At 38.1% G+C, this 13,554-nt stretch overlaps 1 protein-coding gene across 4 annotated transcripts in view; it reads right to left on the bottom strand.

Moving 5' to 3' along the window:
- The window catches only part of KIAA1958 (KIAA1958 ortholog), a 175,480-nt gene that overhangs the window by 117,379 nt on the left and 44,547 nt on the right, over positions 1–13,554 (bottom strand). The gene's annotated exons all lie outside the window — the stretch shown is intronic.

Genomic DNA, 13,554 nt, shown 5'->3' with positions numbered 1-13,554 from the left:
CACAGAGCTTACAATCTAGTAGCTCAAAATCTAAACAAAACAAGTAATAACAATATAGCCTGATTTGGATATGTTGACGCAAAGGGTCAAACTATTGAAAATATTTCAAGAGATTTATTCTGAGCCAAATATGAGTGACCATGGCACACGACACAGCCCCAGGAGATCCTAAGAACATGTACCCAAGGTGGTCAGGCTACAGCTTGGTTTCATACATTTTAGGGAGGCATAAGACACCAACCAGTACACGTAATATGTATACTGATTTGGTCCAGAAAGGCATAACACCTCGAAGAGGGTGCTTCCAGGTCATAGGTAGATTCAAAGATTTTCTGAATGGCCGGGCGCAGTGGCTAACACTTGTAACACTTTGGGAGGCCAAGGTGGGCAGACTGCCAGAGCTCAGGAGTTCAAGACCAGCCTGGGCAACACAGTGAAACTTATCTCAACAAAAAAATTAGCTGGGTGTGGTGGCGCTTGCCTGTAGTCCCACCTACTTGGGGGACTGAGGTGGGAGGATTGCTTGAGCCCAGGAGGTTGAGGCTGCAGTGAGCTAAGATGATGCCACTCCAGCCTGGGAGAAAGGGCGAGACCTTGTCTCCAAAAAAAAAAAAAAGATTTTCTGACTGGCAATTGGTTGAAAGGGTTAAGCTATTATCTACAGACCTGGAATCAACAGAAAGAAGTATCTGGGTTAAGATAAGAGGTCCTGAAGCCCAAGGTTTTTATAATGCAGACAAATCCTCCAGGCAGCAGGCTGCAGAGAGAACAGATTGTAAATGTTTCTTAATCAGACTTAATAAGGTGCCAGAGACTCTAAAGTTAATTCTCTCCTGGACCAGGGAAAGATCTGGAAAGGGAAGGAATTTTCTACAGAATGTAGATTTTCCCCACAAGAGACAGCTTCACAGGGTCATTTCAAAATATGTCAAAGAAATATATTTTGGGGTAAAATACTTCAATTTCTTTCAGCGCCTTGTCATGTTGGTATCTTACTGCTACAAAGAGTCTGTTTTGTCAGTCTTAAGGTCTCTATTTTAATGTTAATGCTGGCCAATTGTGTCTGAACTCCAAAGGGAGGAGGGTATAATGAAGCATGTCTGACTCCTCAACCCCGCATCATGGCCCGAACTAGTTTTTCAGATTAACTTTGGAATGCCCTTGTCCCAGAAAAGGGGTCCATTCAGTTAGTTGGGGAGACTTAGAATTTTTTTTTTTTTTTTTTTTTGAGACAGAGTCTTGCTCTGTCACCCAGGCTGGGGTGCAGTGGCACAACTGTGGCTCATTGCAACCTCCATCTCTTGGATTCAAGTGATTCTCAGGACTCAGCCTCCTGAGTAGCTGGGACCACAGGCGCGCACCCCACTCCTAGCTAATTTTTTTTTTATTTTTAGTAGAGATAGGGTTTCGCCATGTTGGCCAGGCTGGTCACAAACTCCTGGTTGCAGGTGATCTACCTGCCTTGGCCTCCCAAAATGCTGGGATTACAGGAGTGAGCTTCCGCGCCAAGCCAGGGAGTGGTGGCATGCGCCTGTGGTCCCAGCTACTCGGGAGGCTGAGGCAGGAGAATCGCTTGAACCCAGGAGGCGTAGGTTGCAGATCACGCCACCACACCCCAGCTTGGGCAACAGACGGGACTGTCTCAAAAAATATATATATATATTTTTTATTTCTGGTTTACAACTCTGATGGGAAAGCTCAGGGTGTCAAGGAGCACAGAGAGGCAGTAGCTAACCTAGTTCCCAATGAGTCAAGGAGTGCTTCCTAGAGAAAAGACGAGTTCATACTTGAAGGATAACCATGATTAAATTACACAGGGCAGAGAGAGTGAGAGTATTCCAGGTAAGAGAAGACGTAGAACTCTGAGAAACATAAAATTCAGTACAGCAGAAGCATATAATATACAACAATCATAATATTTGTTCAATTCAAACTATATTCCTTTCTACAGGGCAAACCTCAAAATTGGAGTTCAGTTTGGGAGGCCACATGGGTTCATGGCTTCACACAGGAAGGAATTCAAGAGCCAGCAGACAGAGTAAAGTGAAAGCAAGTTTATTAAGAAAGCACTGCACTCCAGCCTGGGCGACAGAGTGAGACTGTCACAAAAAAAAAAAAAGGCAAAGGAATAAAAGAGTGGCAGCTGCATAGGAAGAGCAGCTGTGATGGCTGCTAGTTGGCTATTTTTATGGTTTTTCTTAATCATATGCTAAACAAGGGGTGAATTATTCATAAGTTTTCTAGGAAAGGGGCAGGGAATTCTTGGAACTGAGGGTTCCTCCCCCATCAGACCATATATGGTAGCTTCCCTACATTGCCATGATGACTGTAAACTGTCAGAGTGCTAGTGGGGGTTTCCTCTAGTATGCTAATGTATTATAATTAGCATATAATGAGCAGTGAGGACAACCAGAGGTCACTTTCATTGGCATCTTGGTTTTGGCGGGTTTTGGCCAGATTCTTTACCTCATCCTGTTATTTCAGTGGGGTCTTTACGACCTGTATCATGTGAAACCAGTCCTGCAGAACTCCTATCTCATTTCTAGGTCATCAATATTACACAAATTTGCCAGCCTCAAAATAAGTATAAATTTAGCTAACTCAAGGACACTCTACTACTAGGTGCTCTAAAATGCCTTAAGATCAGGAGAGACTCACAAAGCATCTGACAAGTTTATATATTTCACACATCAATAATATCCAAATCAATAAAGGCCAAAATCCAAGAATGGCAGCCATTATTCTTTGCAATTCACTAAAAAAAAAAACCAAACAAACCTGTGTATCACTAATGAAATATTTATCTAAAAATGCTAAGACAAATCTTTCATGAATATGGGACCCAAAAAGGAAATAAAAAACAACGAAAGTGCTAACCAGACCAGAAGTCTGCCTTTCCAATTCATCTCCCGGATGCTCTGTAAGTAGAAAAACTCCCTCCTGGCAAATAGCACGAATCCTAAGTGTTGAAAGGACATGTTTCAAAGGGATGATAGCATTTCCATTTACATGTATTTTTCTGCTGCTAAATAAGTGATAAATGTCAAGTAAAATATGATCATTTCATATGTTCAAAAAAAGTACAAAAATATACATATTTTAATAGAATGACATATAACAAGAAAAGCCAAACCCTGACTTGACAGTTTCTTCCTTTCCAGTCTTATTCTTTTTCCCATTCTCCCTCAATATGGTTTAAATTCTGACTTCATTACAAACACCTAAGTTCATACATAAGCAAAGCCATTTACCATGCAGTCAAAAGGTGAATATAGGTACTGATGGGGAACTTAACAGTAAAAGACATCAATGACCCACAGTATTATATACTCCAAGATCTTAAAGATCATCAGGTAATAACCGTTTCTGTGACCACGTACACATTTTATTTTCTGCAAAACAAGCAGATTTGGGATCATTAATGGAGGTCAACAGTAGACCAGAAAAACTAAGGATGAAACTTTAAAAGGTCATGATGATTCTGGAAGTTTCTGTTTGAATTCACAAATGACCAGTATCAATAGTCCTTGAGGTTTTATAAGTACCTTAGGAGTCTGAGCCCTCACATTAATGAACTGAATCCTAAGCAGAGTTTTTGATCGCTGGGGCACTCAGGATTTCAGAAACAATACATTTAAAAATAAGATTAATATGATGGTATAGTGTGGAAAGTTAAAATTAAAAAAAAAAAGATTAAAAATTAGATTGTAGCTGGGGAAAATTTCTTTTCCTAAGATGAAGTTTCACTGCTTTGAAAAGTAGAAGTGCCTCTTGAAAAAGGCTCCAGGCAAAAATAATGGCAGCACATCCTCTACATTGCCTTGGTCAGCTGCTTTCCTATATAGCAGTCTCCGGTATACTGAAAGCCAACATGTGGAAATGTATAAGTTGCAGAGCTTAACAAACACACTTAAGAAAAATTAGTCATTTCCACTGACCTTGACTCTCTCCAGGATGGCAGAGTAGATTACAAAGCTCTGACTTTTAATGTGCTTAACTGAGATTCAGCAACTGTGGGCTGCCCCCTAAATAGTCACATGACTTTGAGCAAGTCCCTTCACCAATCTTGACTCATTTATTTATTTATTTATTCCTAACTGAACCATTAACTGAACACCTATTCTCTTCTAAGCACTGTGCTGTGTCAGAAATACAGCAGTAAATAAGATAGATGTGGTCCCTATTCCCACTGAATTTAAAGTCTAGCTAGAAATGCCAACAACTAAGCAATTACAAAATAGCCTGGCATGAGTTACAGTGCGAAAGCAATTAGAACTCTGAGTTTTTCACGAGTAAAACAAAAGGATTGAATAGTGGTCTCGCAGGGCCCTCTCAGATCTGACATTCATTCAAGTCTAATAGTACAGAAAAATTTTGAAACTTTTCAAATCACTGAACATTTTCCCTCCACTTTATAGTAAAGAAGGCTACAGATAAGAAAAGGGCTAAACAATTAATCTAGTATTCTGTGAAGCTGTGGGGAAAGAGGATTTTAGTGCACGAAGGTTGGATATACAAGAAAAAAGGGCATCTTTATTAAGAAAACAGAGACATAGACAAGGCTTACCATCCATATCCTCTAGTTAATGGGCAAAATAGCAATACAAATATAAGGAAAATAGATAGTTCCATGACAGACATTTCATATATGTATTCATTAAAAATAAACTTTAGGCATCTTCTACACACAATAAATTGTGCTAGATGCAATAGCACAGCAAATATAAATTGGACATGGGTATTGACTTTAAGAAGCTCAGAACTCTGGGAGGCCGAGGCGGGTGGATCATCTGAGGTCAGAAGTTCGAGACGAGCCTGACCAACATGGAGAAACCCTATCTCTACTAAAAATACAAAATTAGCCAGGCATGGTGGCGCATGCCTATAATCCCAGCTACTCAGGAAGGCTGAGGCAGGAGAATCGCTTGAACCTGGGAGGTGGAGAGGTTGAGGTGAGCCGAGATCATGCCACTGCACTCTAGCCTGGGCAACAAGAGCAAAACTGGGTCTCAAAAAAAAAAAAAAAAAAAAAAAAAAGCTCAGAAGCTCAATGGTAAAGTTAATGATAAAATTAAGCATTTTACAAATTCCTTAGTACAAACCTCAGAAAACTAATATCCCACACAAAACACCATATAACCAAGGTGTCAGCAAGATCTGGCCCACTCAGCATCCATTTACTAATGGTTATTAGTGGTTAATATTTTGCTCAGAGATACACGTGAAGTTGATGGTTACTTCTGAGTGCCCATAAAATGTTAAGTCCAAATATTTTACTAATATTTGAACTTTTGGTTTTTCCAAAAAATGTGCACCCACAATGTGTTTTACTGCTGCTTTAAAACAAACAAACAAACAACAACAACAAAAACAAATAGGCTAAGAAATTTGGGTTGTTACTGGCAGTAAGCCTCTGGGTGAGCACTATTCAAGCTGCTCAGAGCTTTGATCTGCTCAAGATAGATCCAGGTCACGAAGAATGCTTGATTTATGAGATCTGTGGGTAGCAAACTGTCTAAAGCCTCAGAATTTCTTTTCTGAAACACCAAAACAAAATGAAGTGAGGAACTCCCAAAGCAAGCCATGTAATTTTCCAGTTTCTCTCTATTATGAGTAAACTTAAACTTGTATCATTCTGCAGATGGTAACTACACTAAACTCTTCAGCCCCAAAATACTGCCTGCCATACCAGTCTCACCAGCCTGAGCACTGTGGTCCTTAAATCTCATGCAGTGGCTTGTAGGCCTTCCTTCTAACAAGAATCTTTATTTCTTTAGTGTTATTAATCAGCCTGTTCTGAACACTCAGCCCAGCTGTTTTCAATATCCCCCTCTTTTTCTCTTGGTTTTCCCAGGGCAGATGCTGTAATAAATAATGGTTCATCTCATGCAGAGAGAGAGGGCTCTAAATTAATTTGCCAAGAACTATTCACTAGGAGCCAATTCATAAATAGATCAATTCGCTGAAGATACCAAATTTATACTTTTTCACTTTTTGAAGATTTCAGTGAAATTTTAGTAGAATGATTTACACTTTGCTACATAGCAGGATTTTAAAAACTAATTTGTAAAACGCAAAGAGTTGTAGAGTAGTTTAGTCTTCATATGAATATATTCTTTGTGAAAATATTCAATAAATGTGAATATATTCTTTATAATGATTATATTCATGAATATATCCTCTTTATGAATATATTCATGAATATATTCTTCTTTACCCTATTGGGAAAACTTTTTAATACAGTTTAAAATTAATGAACATGAATATATTCATGAACATTTTCATAAGTTTATATTCATATTCATGAGCTATGTTCTTGACCATATTGGGACATTTTTGAACCTGGTTTAAAATTTAATAAAGATCAATATATTCATTAAGAACATATTCATATTTTCATCAGCATATTTTCATATTCATGGTCTGTACTCTTGACCATATTGGGAAATATGAACTCAGTTTAAAATATGATGAATATCAATAGATTTATTAAGAGTACACTCATATTCATTCCACAAAAGTATACTTGCAAGGCAACTAACCCATCCAGTAATTTTAACCTTTAACAAAACGAACGTTCCTTAAAGCAGTGCTAAGAAAAATATATTTGCTTATTTTTGGCAAATAGGCATACTTCCTTGTAGAAGAGCTCTTATCTCCAACACACATCGACCCCAAGATTTATTCAGTGAAACTCTTTTGGGCACATGCCAGTGATGTCCCAGTATTTCTCAGATCTCACAGGCTCTGTAACATCTGTTTTTGTTGTTTTATTCTTTTTTTTTTGAGATGGAGGCTCACTCTGTCGCCAAGGATGGAATGCATTGGTGCAATTTCGGTTCACTGCAACCTCTGCCTCCCGAGTTTAAGCAATTGACTCCTCAGCCTCCCGAGTAGCTGGGATTACAGGCACCCACCACCATGCCCAGCTATTTTTTCTTGTATTTTCAGTAGAGACAGGGTTTCACCATGTTGGACAGGCTGGTCTCGAACTCCTGACCTCTGGTGATCTGCCCACCTCAGCCTCCCAAAGTGCTGGGATTACAGGTGTGAGCCGCCGTACCCAGCCTTTGTTGTTTTATTCTAACATACTGATTTGGTATACATCTAGGACTAACAGGGTTTTTGCCTGAATGTAAGAACTTCTATCAGTCCTGTGGGCTGATTATCACCCTCTACCTTTGGGTATTATTTTTGCTCTACATTTTAGGATTGCTTTTCATCACTTTTTTTTTCATTTAATTTTCTGATTTGGGTACTCTGTTTCACTCAACTATTTTAATGTTAGATGAAAATGTCCTTAACCCAATCAATAATATTTATCAAAAAACATAAAACTTTGAAACTGAAACAAGACTGCCATTAAAAATTTAAAATAAGGACGTTTACCCTCATCATCATTCAAAATTGTTCCAGATATTCTAGCCTATGCAATAAGGCAAAAATATTGGAAAGGAATCATAAAACCAGCATTATCTCCAGATGATACCACTGTTTACCTAGAAAAAAAGTAATGGATCAAAAAGAAACCACATCAAAATTAATAAACATAGATTATGAAACTCCAGGCCAGGCTCGGTGGCTCACCCCTGTAATCCCAGTATGTTAGGAGGTGGGGGTGGGCCAACCACTTGAGCCCAGGAGTTCAAGACCAGCCCAGGCAACACAATTAACTCTGTCTCTACAAAATATACAAAAAAAAAAAAAAAAAAAAAAATTATCCAGGTGTGGTGGCAACCTGTAGCCCCAGCTACTCGGGAGGCTGAGATGGGATAATCACCTAAGCCTGGGAAGTCGAGGCTACAGTGAGCCATGATTGTGCCACTGCACTTCCAGCCTGGGTGACAGAATGACACCCCATCTAAAAAAAAAAAAAAGAAAAAAAAAAAAAGAAATTCCAAACAGCCTAGAAATTTAACTTAAACAAAAGCAAAAGGACTAGAAAAATAATTTCATAATTTTGAAATGTTTAAGGCATTTTTCTGCTTATTAAGTGTGACTAAAATTTTTAAATATGTAAATATTTTAAATATTACAATAATGTGATCACAGAAAACATTCTGGTGGGGTTTTTACCCCTGATTTTTTATTACTATCAAACACAGATAAAATTTGACAGACTAGTAAAATAACTATCCATATAACCCCCACATAGAGTCAACAATTGTTACATTTGGCCATCTTTGCTTTATCTATCCATCTATATGTGTGTATATATGTAATTATGTATGCATATATGCTGTCTTGCTGAACCATCTGAAAGTAAATTAGAGATATGACACATCATGGCTTTTTATTTAAATACAGGTTTTCTTTTCCTAAATTTCATTGCTACCTCCTTCCCCTCGAATCCCTCTTCCCCCATATCAGCACCCTCCTATCTTGATAACCCAAATTGGCAACCTATTATATATCCTTCCATATTTATTCCATGCTCATATGTCACTATTTTACAAAATAAAGCATATTGCTTTCCTTACTGAAATGTACCTTGCAGAACTCCTTTAAAGTCAATTAACATAACTGTAATTTGTTTTCGATAACAACTTCATTAAAACATATTTCACATATCATAAATATATCTATTTACAGCCCAGCACAGTGGCTCAGGCCTGTAATCCTAGTGCTTTGGGAAGCTGAGGCAGGCGAATCCTTTGAGGTCAGGAGTTCAAGACAAACCTGGCCAACATGGTGAAACCCCGTCACTCCAAAAATACAAAAATTAGCCAGGCATGGTGGGGCATGCTTGTAATCCCAGCTACTCAGGAGATTGAGGCAGGAGAATCATTTGAACCCTGGAGGCAGAGGTTACAGTGAGCCAAGATCGTGCCACTGCACTCCAGCCTGGGTGACAGAGGGAGACTCCATGCACCCAACCCTCCCCCCGCAAAAAAAAATATATGTATATACTTTTAAGTCCAATTCGATGGTTTTTTATAAATTCATAGGCTATGCAAATCTGACTTTAGAATCACAATCAATTTTAGAACATCTTCGTGACCCTAAAAAGAAACCTCCTGCCCATTAGCATTTAAACCTAATTACCCCCTCCCACCCAACTCTAAATCATAATAACCACTCATCTACATTGAGTCTCTATAGACTGGTCTATGCTACACATTTCATGAAAATGAAATATGTAGTCTTTTATAACTTGATTCTTTCACTTAGCATAATGTTTTCAAGGTTAACCCATATGGTAGCATGTATCCTTTTTATGTCCAAATAATATTCCACTGTGTGGAGAAACCACATTTCATTAATCCCTTCATCAGCTGATAGACATCTGGGTTGTTTCTACCTTCTAACTGTTAACAATAATGCTACTATGAGAATTCACATACAAGTTTTTTTGTGGACAAATGTTTCCAATAATCTCAGGTATAAACCTAGGAGTTGAACTGCTGTGTCATATGGTAACTCTATGTTTAACCTTTTCAGGAAATGCTAGACTGTTTTCCAAAGCAGTTGCATAATTTTAAACTTCTACTAGTGATGTATGAGACTTCCAACTTCTCTACATCCTTATCAACACTTGTTATTGTCCATCTTTTTATTACAGCCACCCCGGTGGGTGTGAAGTGGTACTTCACTGTGGTTTTGATTTGCATTTCCCTATGACTGATGCTGCTGAACATCTTTTTAGGTGCTTATTGACCATTTGCATATCTTCACGGGAAAAATGCCTTTTTGTTGAGTATCATAAGTTTTTTATGAGGATCAATGATTTAATACTGTAAAACACTTAGAAGAGTGCCTGGCACACAGTAAGCACCCAGTAAATCTCAGATAATATATTAATATAGTACTGTTATCATTACTGATTATTCAGTTCCTCTAGATTCAATACTGTAAGGATACACTGAAATGCCTCACAATAGCTCAACTTTTACCAAGTTTACCTTATATTACTAATAGTTTTTGTTTATGTTTTTGCCTGATATGATACTTGATGCTATTTGGTTCATACATGATCATAAATTGTGCCCCTTATCAGTATATAATGTCTCTTTACCTCACTTAGTGCTTCTAACCTGAAATCCACTTTGTCTAATGCTGTTCTGCTTTGAGGAAATTTGTTTTTGTTTTTCGCTATTTTCCTGCTCTTTCATTTCTGCTTTATTTTCACCTACTCATTTTGCTTTGAGAATTGCTTATAAACATTATTCTCCAGAGGTTTATTTAGTTCAGTCTGACACATCTTTTTTTTCTTTCTTTTTTTTGAGACAGGGTCTTGCTTTGTCATCCAAGCTGGAGTACAGTGGCACGACCAAGGCTCACTGCAGCCTCCACCTCCTGGACTCAAGCAATCCTCAAGCAATCCACCTCAGCCTCCAGAGTAGCTGGGACTACAGATGCATGCTACCACTCCTGGCTATTTTTATTTATTTTTATTTTTTATTTTTTGTAGAGATGGGGTTTCCCCATGTTGCCCAGGCTAGTCTCGAACTCCTGGGCTCAAGACACCCTCCTGCCTTGGCCTCCCACAGAGCTGGGATTACGGGTGTGAGCCACCCGTGCAACCTCACATACCCTTTTTAATGGCAAAATTCAGTCTGCTCACATTTAGTCTAATAATTGATATAATCTTATTCCTTCCCCTTACTTTTATTATTGTATGTTTCCTCTTCTTCCCTCTATTTGTGTTGAGCTAGTCAAACTGCCATTCTTTCCAACTTTTTTCTTTTGTTAATGTGAAAATTTTCCTAAATTTCTCCATTCAAATAATAGTTTCATTTTCCCTGCTCTAAATATTATCTGAAAACAGGATGCCAATTATTTCCCCAACTTTGAGAGTGGCCTGGATACAGTGATAGATAACTGAAATAACTGCCAAAGAATTTTCCTAAGTGGTTACACTAATTCCTATTTCCACCAGCATGTAAGAGCACTCCTGTTGCTCCATATCTTTGTCAACCTTGCATATCATCAGATGTTGAATTTTAGCCATTCTGGCAGGTGTACAGTAATAGTATCCTACTGAGGTTTTAATTTTCATTTTCCTGATGACTAATGATGTTAAGCATCTTATTGGTCAATTAGATATCTTTTGAGAGCATATTTTCTATTTGGTTGTCTATCTTAGCCTTACTGATTTATAGAAGCTCCTTAAAGATTCTAGATATGAACGCTTTATTAGTTATATGTGTTGAAATATCTTGTCCTGGCCCAGCGCAGTGGCTCATGCCTGTAATCCCAGCACTTTGGGAAGCAGGCAGATCATTTGAGCTCAGGAGTTCGAAACTAGTTCAGCCAACATGGTGAAACTCCGCCTCTACTAAACATATAAAAAATTAATCGGGTGTGGTGGCTTGTGCCTGTAGTTCCAGTTACTCGGGAGGCTGAGGCGGGAGAATCACTTGAACCTGGAAGGCAGAGGTTCCTGGGAGCCAAGATTGCACCACTGCACTCCAGCCTGGGTGGCAAAGGGAGACTCTTGTCAAAAAAAAAAAAAAAAAAAAAAAAGAAAGAAAAGAAAAGAGAAGAGAAGAGAAGGGGGAGGGGGAGAGGACAGGAGGGGAGGGGAGGGGAGGAAATACCTTGTCCCACTTTGTGTCTTCTTGCTTTTCACTCTTCTTACTGATAACTTTTAATAGAGTCTCTAATATTAAAGTAGTCCAATTTATAAACTTTTCCTTGATGATGACCGTTTCTTGTTCCTATTTGAGATATTTGTTCCTACTCCCAAGGCAGGCATGTTAGCTTCTTAAATCTTTATTATTATTTTTTTATCTTCAACATTTGGATCTAAAATTCTACTTGGAATTTATTTTAGTGTATGATACAAGATTGGGTTTTTTGTTCTGTTTTGTTTCAGGAGACAGGGTCTTGCTCTGTTGCCCAGGCTGGAGTGCAGTGGCTCAATCATAGCTCACTACAGACTCAAACTCTTGGGCTCAAGCAATCCTCACCTCAGCCTCCCAAGTAGCTGGGACTACAGACATTCACCACCACGCCCAGGTAGTATTTTTTTCCCACGTGAATATCTAATTGACTTGCACCATTTATTGGTAGGACATAGATGTGTGGGTCTGTTTCTGGACTTTCTGTACTATTGGTCTATTTACCCATCCTTGCACATCCCTTTTTAATTGTACGACTTTACAAGAAATTTGGACACCCTATAGAGCAGGGGTCAGCAAATTACAGTCTGCAAGCCATGTAGCCTGCAAAGTCTAAAATATCTGATATCTTGTGTTTTATTGAAAAAGTCTGCCAAGTCTTCTATAGGCTAAATCCTAACTCCTCTAACTTTGTTCTTCTTCAAGATTGCCTTCACTGTTCTTGGCCTTTTGTTTACCCATGTAAGTTTTATTTATTTATTTGAGAAAGGGTCTTATACTGTTTCTAAAATAAAAAAATATTGAGACTAAGCTTATCCAAAGATCCACAATTTCCTGGTCTTCAGTCTGTGGCTTGGTCTCTAAAATGTTCATGGGAAAGAAAGCCCAGTGCCAGTTTCTTTTATATTCACTTCCAGTAGAGAGCCAGGGGCTTCAGTTACATTAGCCACTCACTGAAACCAGAGGTCAATTAACAGAGCAGAGATGAGAATGGAAGGAAGGGAGCCACATTCCATTATGTTCATCATGTTCATAAATTCCTCTCTCCTTATGTATGACAATATGACACAATCCACCAGAGCCATGAAGAAAAAGTCAGAATGACTAAAACACTGTTGACAATTCCTCAACAGTAAAAATCACAACAAAGTCACAAATGGCCAACAAGTAGATGAAAAAAAGTGTTCAACATTATTAATCATCAGGAAAGTGCAAATTAAAACCACTAGGAGATATTACCTCATGCCTGTTAAAAAAAAGCTACATCAAAAAGGATGAAAGACAGCAAGTGTTGTTTAGGTTGTGGGAAAAAAAAAAAAGAGAGAACCCTTGTACACTGTTAGTGAAAATGTAAACTGGTATAGCCATTATGGAAAAGAGTACGAAAAAATATTAAAAATAGAATTCCCATATGACCCAGCAATTCTACTTCTGGGCATATATCCAAAGAAGATGAAATCAGTATGTCAGAGATACTGCACCCCCATGTTCACTGCAGCATTATCCACAACAGCCAAGACATGGAAGCAGCCTAAGTGTGTATCAACAGATGAATGAATTAAAAAAAACATGGTATATTTATATAATGGACTGCTATTAAGCCTTAAAAAAAAGAAAGAAATCCTATCATTTGTGACAACATGGATGAATCTTATAAACATTATGCTAGTTAAAATAAGACAGGCACAAAAAGACAAATACCACATGGTCTCACTTACATGTGGAATCTGAAAGAGTTGAACTCACAGAAGCAGAAAGTGGAACAGTGGTTACCAGAGGCTGTGCAGTGCGATGACTGAAAAAATGGTGGTCAAAGGATATAAACTTTCAGTTAGACAGGAGGAATAAGTTCAAGAGCTCTATTGTACAATCTTGTCACTATAGTTTATATCGTATACTTGAAAACTGCTGAGAGATTTTAAATGTTCCAACCACAAAAAATAAATGTGTAAGGTAATAGAGATGTTACTTAGTTTAATTTATCCTTTCT

This window comes from Pongo pygmaeus, chromosome 13 (assembly GCF_028885625.2).
Source record: "Pongo pygmaeus isolate AG05252 chromosome 13, NHGRI_mPonPyg2-v2.0_pri, whole genome shotgun sequence".
NCBI lineage: Eukaryota > Metazoa > Chordata > Mammalia > Primates > Hominidae > Pongo > Pongo pygmaeus.
This window is presented reverse-complemented; position numbering and strand designations above follow the sequence as displayed.